At 35.6% G+C, this 12,197-nt stretch overlaps 1 protein-coding gene across 4 annotated transcripts in view; it reads left to right on the top strand.

Annotated features, from left to right (window-relative positions):
- Window positions 1-12,197, top strand: part of ARL15 (ARF like GTPase 15) — a 397,531-nt gene that overhangs the window by 256,384 nt on the left and 128,950 nt on the right. The gene's annotated exons all lie outside the window — the stretch shown is intronic.

Here is a 12,197-nt window from a genome sequence, read left to right as displayed (position 1 = left end):
AGTCCAAGTAGGGTTTTAATGCATGACAAAATCTAAAGATAGGAAATATTGAAGAACAAAATCAGAATTTTTTCAGAGCTCTTCTGTGAATCACAGGAGAATAAACACAGAGGGCCAAAGCTGATGCTTGTCAAATAGTCAAACGTTTACTCTAATTAATCTAGATTCTTGTTTGAACTTGAAATAAATGGGTTGCAATTTCAACCATATAATCTTATAATTTTGTATGAATATACTTTATGCTCTTTTGTGGTTTCTTCTCCAGTGAACAGTAGCTTTGTGAATATTGAAATGCAAAAGTTAGAAGGTAAATATATGTTCAAAATAAATTTCTATCCATTTCTAGCTATATTTAGTAATATGTTTGCCTTTCAAAGAATTTTACAGTTCTTCTCAAGTGATCATATCCTGTATATTACTCATCATTTCATATTATGTACTGTAGAAACTTCATATCAAAGAGTTAAGTGAGCAATATAAATATAGGTTGTGTAAGGATGACTATCTTATGAGAGGTCTATAACCTCTTTTATATGTTTTGTTCTTCTCTACTGTGGTTTTAATTTTCTTTCCTCTTCTCAGTCTTTATTTTCATCTACTAATTTTTCAAATCTTTTTTTTCCATGCATGAACTCCTAAATACTAGGAATAAATTACTATCCCCACTTCGTGTCACAGGATACAATAAATGTTAGGTGTGATTGGTTAGGTAGGTGGATACCTGGGTTCAGGATTAGAATTGGATAAGTGAGTAGATAGATGTATCCATGGAAGAATGGATCAATGGCACCTCTTCCATGCCACCATGATTACTGGAATTCCAGAAATCTGTAATCTCCGGCCATCCCAGGGCTTCATGATGGTCACTAAAAACTTTATTGTATCTTAGAGTATGTTTTAAATCTACCAGGCATGGAGGAAGAGTTTGGAGTATCTAACAACTTAAAAGGAATTGTAAATGGTATAGATCAGTAAAATTTTACATCAATATAATGAAAATCATTGATTTTTCCCAAATGAATTTATAATTTAGGAATGGGGCATGAGCAGGGCAATGATGATGACATCTCCGAAGGCAAGAAATGTCTTAGTTTCTGATTGTCTCTCATTGTACATCTGTGTATATGATTTATATGACTTTATTATACAAATAAATCCAGTCTGTTTTATTAAGCCAAAAATGATATTTGTAAATATTGGTTTGTCACCTAATTTACATGTAAATTCATGGAGTGAGATGGGAAAAAAATGGAAGTCTTATATATATAATTTCAATTTTCACTTATTCTACCATTTAATAATTCTATCGTCTATAATGTATTTAAGTTTTTTCAATGACTTACATGAGGGTTTACAATTGAGTTTTGATGGACTGTCGGTGGAACTTAGTTCTCTTTTGTTTTTGGAATACTTCTATTAGCGATTTTCCATATGTTTTAACAGTTTATCATTATAATTAAGTAAACTTAAGTTTATCTTGGGGCTATCACAAGAGTATTGGTCAAGATACACTTTAAAATAAATCTCCTTATATTTAGTCTAGACTGCTAAGTACTAACTACATCTGCTCCGCAGAGAATCAGATTAGACCAAGAGAGTCTTATGTCTTCATTATGCCATTATTGCAGTGCATAGTGTTTGGATAAAATATAATTTTCCTGATACCTCTAAGCAAGGTATAAATAAACAAAAACTTTTTTGGAATTAGAGCAGTTTTATTACATTCACATGAGAGCCTCATACATGCTGTCATTATATCCATTGCTATAATCAGCCATAAATTACTGGGCATTTAAATTAATTACTTAGATAACATATATTCTGTTGGACACTAAAATATGATTGATTTACAATTCTAGATATTGATTTCATAATTAAAATGGATTAATAAATAACAAATTATTTCTAACATATGTAATAGTTTGAGGATTAGGGTGGATAATTTAGTAGCTTGAAGAAAGGCCCATGTTTGCAAAATTTGGAAAGCCTCAAATTAAAATGTTTGTATTGATGCCAAGAAGCAATGGGAATAAATGATAGGTTTGTTTTAGCTTGTTAGCATACTATGATGTCCCTTTCATTTGCAGATATATTGTTAAGACTATAAAAACTCCAATGAAATGGAGATAAATACAAATGAAATTTTTAAAGTGGCTGTCATCCATTTTTCAAGTGTACTTCAACATCTTGTTTTTAAATACCATCATCATCCTGAAGTTCACAATAGTTACCAAGAGTCCTGGGTCAAATGTACTAAAGTCTTTGAAATATCTTCTAGATTATCTATTATTTTCACTTGGTAAGTAAAACCTAACAATAATTAGAGTGGAGGCATTAGACATAGACTATTTCTAGCTATTGCTTTTGTAGTTCAATGTGTCCAGAGCTTAACAATCTGTGATAATTTAAAAAATGAGTTATTACTTTCTAACATTTCATTCATTTAAGTATTTATTTATTATTCATCATTCTTCATATCTCAATGTGAACTTTTTCTTTATTTTGGGAGATATTTCTAAGTTCAATGTATTCTAAACAGAAAAATAAAGAAAATAAGACAAAATATTTCCTTGAAACTTATGTCCTTTAAATATGTTTATTTTTTTAAGTGTTTGAGAAATATGCATTTAGTATGTGGATAGAACTTTATTTTTTAGTTTTTTGAGACAAGGTATCTCTCTGTTCCCTGGGCTAGAGTGCAATGGTGTCATCAGATCTCTCCACAACCTCAAACTCCTGGGCTCAAGTGATCCTCCTGCCTCAGCCTCCCAAAGAGCTAGGATTACAGGTGTGAGCCACCATGCCCAGCCTAAGAACTTTATTTATAGTTGAAAATGTAGTGTTTTATTTCAAGGATAAAAGTTTTAAATCTTCTGAAGTTTTCTTTTTTAATGGCTTAGTAGCATCAATGTCATTAAGATACAAGAATTTCCATAACTTACAAGTAGACCAATTTCTGGCAAATAAAAACAGTTGTTTATAACACATTTATATTCCCCACAGTTTTGTTTCTCAGTTTAATTATAAAATACGTAAAACAAGAAAATATATTCTTTCTTATATATCATGAATTTTTTATGTAAACTCTTACCCTTTAAAAATAAAATCATCCATTGAACTTCATGTCTTTGAATTGAGATGTACTAAAATTACTTATCTCTAAAACCCCACCTAAAGTCATTTCTGATATGTAATCTAGTATAGCAAATGAAACACGAAATCCATTTAATTTTGGAACATAAATTTGTAATGGCAAAATGCCATTATATTTTTGGACTATTTAAACAATTACTAATAAATATAATTCTGAAATAATTAGGTTTTTGTTAGCCTGAAACTAGAGTTCATCCTGGCCCTTTTACCCATCTGCCCCATTAATCATTGGACAACTTTAACAGGTGCTTCTCATTCTGCTTATACAAAGTATAGAAATGAAGGAAAACAGAATCCTACTCTTGGGTGGACCCTCAGTTCTCATCATCTCTGGGTAAACAATGAAGAAAATGAGGTGTTTTCCTTCAGTCCATGTTGGAGTATGTAGAAATGAGGTAGTAGAAATTGGACTGAATATTCTCTGAACATTTTTATAATAAAAGGTATTCTGACATTGTTAACTAGTGCCAGAAATAAGACTATAAGACAATTTATCAGCTAAATTTTATTTGAGATTTTGAAAATGTGGCAAATAACATTTAGTCACTTTTAAACATGTAATTTGATTCTTGGGCAAGATGGCTGATTAGTGACATCAGTTACCAGATCATCTCAGAAAGAAGGAAAAGTTTTAGATTAAAAAAAAAAAAAAAAACATAGCTCAGGTGTAATTCTGAGGAAAAAAATTGCCAGAAACTACTAGAAATCCACAAGAAGATGTTGTGGAACAGAACAGAAACAAAGATTTTGGCAGAAATAAATCCCAGAGGAACTTGGAGCTGTGTGGAAAGGGTAGGTGGGGATTTTGTTTCTTCTCCCCTTGCACTTCCAGCAAACTGCAGGCTCCCAAGCTGCTGGAGAGCTTCTCTACCCTCACAAGCCCCAAAGCTGCTGCCGCCAGTGAACTGGGAACTTCTTGGGAACAAAGCACAAGGCTGCCAGCCCTTTCGGAGTTGCTCCCCGTCACCACAGATCCAGGCTGAGGCAGTAGGCACTATACTGCTTCTCCACCTATTGTGTGCCTTTGTCCTCCCCAGGGAACTTCAGCCCATCAGTTTTTGTGTCAGTAGTCCACACATAAACATTTCCCAACTCCTGCACAGACTGCAGTGGTCACAGGGGGCTGGTGGGCTCCAGGGGAACTGTGTGAACCCAGAGCTTGGACATTCCAGGTGAGTAGTTGCCTTCCAGGGAGAAGGACAAAGGGGACCAGAATGCCAGCTCTCCTCTATTCAGATTCGTCTGCTCCCTCTCCCCTCTCCTGCCCACTGCTGCTGAGTGGCAGTTCCTATGTGAGTCAGCATGGATGCCCCAAGGGATGATTGAGCTGGGGTCTCAGGAGTGACTGCTTCCCTTCTGTTGGCATACCTACCACACCAAGGCTTCTACAGAGAGTGGGGCAACAGACCAAAGGGTGCTTGCAGTGTGAGCTCCCTCCTCTAGTTCCTCCCCACTGCTGCTTGCCTGGCTGCTTCAGCAGAGCAGGGCACACCCCAAAGCCAAGGGGCATTGAGCTTGCTTGAGCACTCCATGGGCAACACAGGGCCAACATGCTTCTCTCCACTTCTTAGGGGCACTGCTTTCAACTTTTCTCCATTCATTATGATGTTGGCTGTGGGTTTATCACATACAGCTTTTATAATTTTGAGATCTATTCTTTCTATACTTGGTTTGTTGAGGGTTTTTAATCACAAAAGGGTGCTGGATTTTACTGAATGCTTTTTGTGCATCTATTGAGATGATAATAAGGTTTTGGTTTCTGTTTATGTGGTGAATCATGTTTATTGATCTCTGTACATTGAACCATCCTTGCATCCCTGGAATAAAACCCACTTGATTATGGTGGATTATCTTTTCAATATGCTTTTGAAATTGGTTTGCTTGGATTTTGTTGAAGATTTTTGCAGCTACGTTCATAAGGGATATTGGTCTGTATATTTCTTTTTTGTTGTGTCCTTTCCTGGTTTTGGTATCAGGGTGATACTGGCCTCATAGAATGAGTTAGGGAATATTCCCCCCTCCTTGATGTTTTGGAATAGTTTCTGGAGGATAGATACTAGTTCTTTGTAGCTCTGGAAGATTTAGCTATGAATTTGTCTGGTATGGGGCTTTTATTTGATGGGAGATTTTTTATTACTGCTTCAATCTCACTGCTCATTGGTAGAGATGGGGTCTCACTCTTGCTCAGGCTGGTCTCAAACTCCTGAGCTAAAACTATCCACCTACCTCAGCCTCCCAGAGTGCTAGGAATACAGGTGTGAGCCACCATGCCCAGCCACTCCTCGATTCTTTGTTCTTTATTTTTGACTTATTGGGTTAATTTGACTTTTTTTAACTTTTTATTTATTTTTTAATTTTTTTTTATTTTTTATTTTTGGAGACAGAGTCTCACTTTGTTGCCCAGGCTAGAGTGAATGCCATGGCATCAGCCTAGTTCACAGCAACCTCAAACTCCTGGGCTCAAGCAATCCTACTGCCTCAGCCTCCCAGGTAGCTGGGACTACAGGCATGAGCCACCATGCCCGGCTAATTTTTTCTATATATATTAGTTGGCCAATTAATTTCTTTCTATTTTTAGTAGAGACAGGGTCTCACTCTTGCTCAGGCTGGTTTCGAACTTCTGACCTCGAGCAATCCGCTCACCTCGGCCTCCCAGAGAGCTAGGATTATAGGCATGAGCCACCGCGCCCAGTCTTCATTGGGTTAATTTGAAAGAGTTGCCTTCAAGCTCTGATATTCTATTCTTAAAACTTTCCACTGTGTTTTGTATTTCCCTAAATGAATTTTTCATTTCCAGAAGTTCTGTTTTTTAAAAATACATCTATCTCTTTAGCAAATTTTTCATTCATTTTCTGAATTGTTTTTCTAGTTTCTTTGAGTTGGCTTTCCATTTTCTCTTGCATTTCATTTTCTTAAGATATTTCTTGAAGATCTAATTTAGTAAAGATATCCTAGTTCCTAGATATTTCTTTGGAAGATGAGTGCAAATATCATTTGACTCCTCTTGATTTGGAGAAAATCAGGTATATTCTTCAAAGGAGTCATATTTTCGTTATATTTCTGATGATGAAGTATTTAATATGTCATAAGTATATTTAATTAAATTTGCCATTGCTTAAGGAAATCTATAAGATTTATTTTGTTATAAAATAATCAAGGATTTTTGTGATTAATTTTAAAATAAAATTAATCATCTTTTGGCTTATGTGTCATCCATTAATCCTATATGGGAATTTGATTACTATGTCTGTATACTTTTTCATCCAGACAGTTCCTTTATTTGATATCGTAACTACTCATCTGGGATTGAATTCTTAATGTTTTACCATTCTGAGTTTAACAAAGCTGTGAGCGGATTTCATAAAGCTATCAAAAGCACTTGTTCATTAACTCAGAACTTAAAATATATTTTTAAAAATTGACATTTTTTAAAAATTTCCTAACATTTTATTTGGTATACTTGTCTTATTTTCTCAGCTGGAAGTTATTTTCTTTTAAAGGATTCATATGTTTTAACCTGTTAGAATTTCAGTATTTTACATTAAATTATTCAAAAAGTATATTTCTTTATAAGTTGATTTTTAGAAAGTTGTATCTTTTCAGACCCACCAAATTATGTTTTACTTCAGAAATTTGTTATGCCTGTCTACAATGCAGGAATATTTCCAGAAGTATTTACATAGCTGTTTGGTAGGCTGACCACATTTGCTTTAACAAATAGCTTTGTTTTGAATGCATTTTATTCATAACGGTAGAAGGGAGTGGCTATAAGGTTAGTATTTGTTCTCTGTTGGTCTGTTATCAATTTTAAAATTCATGTGGCTGAGGTTTAGAGGTTAAGAATGTTATAGTTCTTAGTTTGAGTATTATTTTTGTAAGCCATTAATTTATTTCAGTAAGAGCAATACAGGCATTTCCTATAGGCCTGACTTATGCTTTATCACATGCATCCTGGGAGTCAAATTAATCCACAATGAAATGGATTAATCCTCCAAGTTTAGTCAAAACAATTGGAACAGCTTTATGATTAACAAAACACTGATTATACCTTCTCTCCCTTTTTCGAAATATTCTAGGGGAGTAGTGGCAAAACAACCTAACACAAAACTCATAAACATTTCTCAGGAAAATTTAAATAATGTCTTAATTAAGATGCAGGCTATTATTAGATAGAATGTAGACTATTATTTCTCTGGTTATTTTCTTAACAAAACATTCAAGTCTGAAAGATTTTAAGGTAGTAACTTTCAATTGTTTAGGCAAACATTTTCTAAGCACTTTTTGGTATAGTCTTTTACCTGATATATTTAATAGCTGTAGATTCCAATTTCCACATCCATAATAAAACACACATTAGTACATGTACAGAGACATACCTACCTGAAATCAAATATAGCTTTAAGTAAAACAGTGACCAAAATTTTCAATTCAATCTGGTCAATCAACCCAGGAAATAGAGTGCAATTTAAAGAAAAGAAGAAGAGTTTAAAATTTTGACCATCAGACATTGTCAGGAACCACAACTTTGTGTTTAATTCTAATTTACTGTAAGAGTCAGGAATTTGAGTATCTTGTTAAGCATGAATAAAATAGTATCAAACATCCCTATCTCTTAAGTTTTATTTTTGTGAAACCATGATTCTCAAGCTTAGGTAGTCTCTTCTCTCATTCTGTGATCTTATTTGTATTGTAAGAAACTTTTTTCTGTTGCCTGTCAGTTTTTGTTTTTAATTCTCACTCTACCTGTTACTTATTATGCTCTCAATATAGGTGTACCAAAAGAAATAATACACAGAGTTTCATTAGATGTAAGACAAATTTAAAGGCCAGAAATGAGTCTTTTAAATTTCCCCCCTTCTAAGGATAAAACCCTCATATGCTCCATTCCCAACCTTGACAGGGAAAGAGTGGGAGACTTTAGAATTTGATTATCTAGTCATATAGTCAGTATGATATGGAAAATATTTTCCCTGTTAACAAGTAGAAAGAACTCTCTACTTCAGTAATACCAATCATATATAATCACATATGATCAATGATTGGAATTGTGATGCATAAGTTTTCCTTAGGAATTAGGTGTTTCACAACAATTCTAAACATCTTCTTTTTCCCTTCTAATATAACTAGCCCAAGAAAAACTTTGTCCTTGTTATAACAAATCTAGCGTGTGTGTTGGGGGTGTACATGGTCTGTGTATTGAGGTCGATGCATTTAGTTCTTGCATTTTGCCAAGTCCAGAGGGAAAGACAGTTATTTCCTAGACAACACAGATGACAAGAGCATGTCAATCACTATTTCCATGAGTGGTGGTATATTTTAGAATTTGTTTTATGGAGGAATGGGACACATTCAGATGAGCCTTTAAATGATGCACTTCTGAATAAACTTTCCACAAACTAACTTTTTCTCTAGAGAGTAACATCACCAAAGCAACAGCGCACATGGTATGTTCCCCCCAGATATTGCCTGTAGAGCTTGGCAGATGTTACCTGGAATAGAAGGCCAGACCTCTTTTCTCACAAGTGCCATGTGTTCTATCTACACTGTCCTTGCACAAGATAAAACTCGAATGTTTCATCTTCCCATCATAAAATAGAATGTCATCTATTCAGCTACTTCGAATTAGTGGCCAAGATGACATTTGAGCTGTTAGTTCCAGGAACTAGATGGCATTACTCTTAAGGGCCTGAGCACTGGATTATCTTCCCCAAGTGGTGCAAAAGAGTGGCTCACAAACATTAATTTTTGTCTAGATAGTCTTAAATGTCTGTTTTAGTAAGTGACTCATTATTAGAAAATTCTTTGTGTGGCACAAAATCATTTTCTCATTATGAGTGCTTCAATAGCAAAGCTTAAATCTTTGTAAGAATAAGCTTGGTCATGTCCTCTCACCATGAACTTAGACTCTCAGGACTGATTGTGTACTTCTTGTTTCACGAAGTTTATCTTTATATATCCCGTATACTTGTATCACCTGTACATGATAGCATCTACATCTATAGATACAATTTCTCAATATGTGTCATTTGCATTTAAAGTAGTTCCCAGGCAATTCCTCATTTGTGTCACTCTCTTTTTTTTAATTGAACATTGACCTGGGCCAGGCGTGGTGGCTCACGCCTGTAATCCTAGCTCTTTGGGAGGCCAAGGTGAGCAGATCATTTGAGCTCAGGAGTTCAAAACCAACCTGAGCAAGAGCGAGACCCGTCTCTACTATAAATAGAAAGAAATTAATTGGACAACAAATTAATTGGATAACAAATTAATTGGACAATATATATAGAAAAAATTAGCCGGGCATGGTGCCACATGCCTGTAGTCCCAGGTATTTGGGAGGCTGATGCAGAAGGATTGCTTGAGCCCAGGAGTTTGAGGTTGCTGTGAGCCAGGCTGACATCACGGCACTCACTCTAGCCTGGGCAACAAAGTGAGACTATCTAAAAAAAAAAAAAAAAAACATTGACCTGAATCATCCTGATCCTTTTAGCCCATCATTATTTCCTAGTTTTTCCATTACCTTGAACGGTACTTTCAACCTTAATATGGTTCAAATATCAGGACTGATTTTACTTCCGTTTCAGTGTTCTTTACTCTTTACCCAGGTAGGAGATTATCCTTCTACTGCTATTTCTTGGCTTGATATCATGTCACATGCCTGCTTAAACCCATCTCAAGACTTCCTATCATCTGGAGAGTCAAATTCAAACTAGATTTTATATAATCTTACTCCTACTTGTTTGTCTTTTTTTTTTTTTTTCTCTCTTATCTCTCTCTGTTCTTTGCACAAGCCAAACTCACTGCTGCCTCAGGACCTTTGTATTTGCTGATGACCCTTCCTGGAATTATCTTTCATCAGATCTTTGTATGTCTGACTTCAGCTCTCAGCACAGGTAGCTTTCTCACACTCTTTGGTTACTCCTTATCACATGACTCTGTTTTAATGTTTTCAAAATGTAAAAAGCCACAAACACATGCAATTGAAAAGACTGTTCTTTATGTCCTTTCAATATTTTTATTAATGTCCTTTCTCTTAAGAAATGATAATCATAATATGTAGTAATATGTTGTGTCTCTGGATCTGTCCACAACCTTTTATTTATTTTTTAAAAACATTATTACCCTCACCAGAAACCCCGTGTTGAAGCCCTTGTGTGTTTTATACATACCTGCTGCTTTGACATCCCTAGCAGCATAGGAGCGCTTTTATACTGTTCACTTTCGGAATTCTTGTGAATATGAGTACCCCATTAATTGTACCTTGTCACTGAAGGTATGATTAATGTGTGTGCTTATTATGTATGTTATATACACTTAGTATGTCTATAGTATTTCTGGTGGGTGGGAGTTTTTAATACTTCCAAAATGAGATTGAAGTCAGTCTCTTTGAGAGCTGGATTGTGCTTCTCTTCAGTGTGTTTCTCTAGGTGGGGTGGTGGGAGTGATGGTAGTAACAATTTTTATAAATTAACTGTTTTTCCAGACATTGTGCCAAGCTCTTAACTAACATTATCTCATTTACTCCCAACAACCTGATGAAGTAGTTACTATTATTATCCCCATTTTACATCTGAAAAAAATTCCTTAACGAAGTTGCCCAAGGTTATATGGCAAGTAAGAGGCTGAGATTTGAACTCGGGTAGTCTGACCCAAGAGCCTACAGTCTAAACCAGGCGTCCTCAAACTACGGCCTGCGGGCCACAAGCAGGTGTTTTTGCCCGTTTGTTTTTTTACTTCAAAATAAGATATGTGCAGTGTGCATAAGAATTTGTTCATAGTTTTTTTAAAACTATAGTCTGGCCCTTCAGCGGTCTGAGGGACAATGAACTGGCCCCCTCTTTAAAAAGTTTGAGGACCCCTGGTCTAAACCAACTATTTGATACTGCTTATTCCATAACTCATAGTTCTTTGTTTTTGTTATTTTCTTATTTATTTATTTTTTAGAGACAAGGTCTCACTCTGTTAACCCTGCTGGAGTGCAATGGCATGATTATAGCTCACTATAACCTCAAAGTCCTGGGCTCAAGGGATCCTCCTCCTAAGCCTCCCAAGTAGCTAGAACTACAGGCATGTACCACCATGCCCAGCTAATATTTTTAAAATTTTTTTTGTAGAGACAGGGTATCACATTTCCCAGACTGGTCTTGAACTCCTGGCCTCAAGTGATCCTCCTGCCTCAGACTCCCAAGGTGCTGGGATTACAGGCATGAGCTACCACATCTAGCCCCTCAGAAAGTCTTAATACTCCTGACCAACTACACTCAGTATGTCTAAAGAGAAATACCCAGTCCTGCTTTTTGCTTTCAGTGGATAAAGTGCCAATTAAGTAGTGTAGAATATTAAAGATCAACTCAACATGTTGGTGAAAATCTAAAGAAACAAGCTAACACTTTACCAGGAATATAGAAAATGTTGATACATTCACTTTTTATTTATTTTCTTAATCTAAAAAGAGGGCCTTCAACCTGGTCCACCCTCATAATATTGAATTGAAGAGGTGAATTTTTATTAGGAAAGGAAAATTTACTCAAATTTTAGTGAAAGAACTTTTGAGGCACTGGGGTTGTTATGGGACTTAGTATTGGGAAAGGACTGTGAAATACACATGTCTTTGAGGCAGATTATAAATTTTTTTTTTTTTAAGAGACAGGGTCTCCCTCTGTCACCCAGGCTGGAGTACAGTGACACCATCATACCTCACTGAAGCTTCCAACTCTGGGTCTCAAGTGATCCTCCTGCCTCAGCCTCCTAAGTAGCTGAGACTATAGCATGAACCACTATGCCCAGCTAAGCTTTCCTCTTTTTTGAAGAGATAGGGTTTCATTATGTTACCCAGGCTGCTCTCAAACTCCTGTCCTCAAGTGATCCTCTCTCCTTTAATTCTGAAAGTACTGATATTGCAGGCAAAGCCACTATATCCAGCCTTAATATTTGACTGAAGACAGTTATGGAATGATTCATCGTTTGCTCTCATTGCTCACCGAAACTCTCATTGCTCACCGAAGACAGAAATACTGATTATTAACTGGTTGATATTTGAATAAGTG

This window comes from Microcebus murinus, chromosome 11 (assembly GCF_040939455.1).
Source record: "Microcebus murinus isolate Inina chromosome 11, M.murinus_Inina_mat1.0, whole genome shotgun sequence".
Lineage (NCBI taxonomy): Eukaryota > Metazoa > Chordata > Mammalia > Primates > Cheirogaleidae > Microcebus > Microcebus murinus.
Note: the sequence above shows the minus strand (reverse complement) of the source record. Positions and strands in the feature narration are given on the sequence as shown.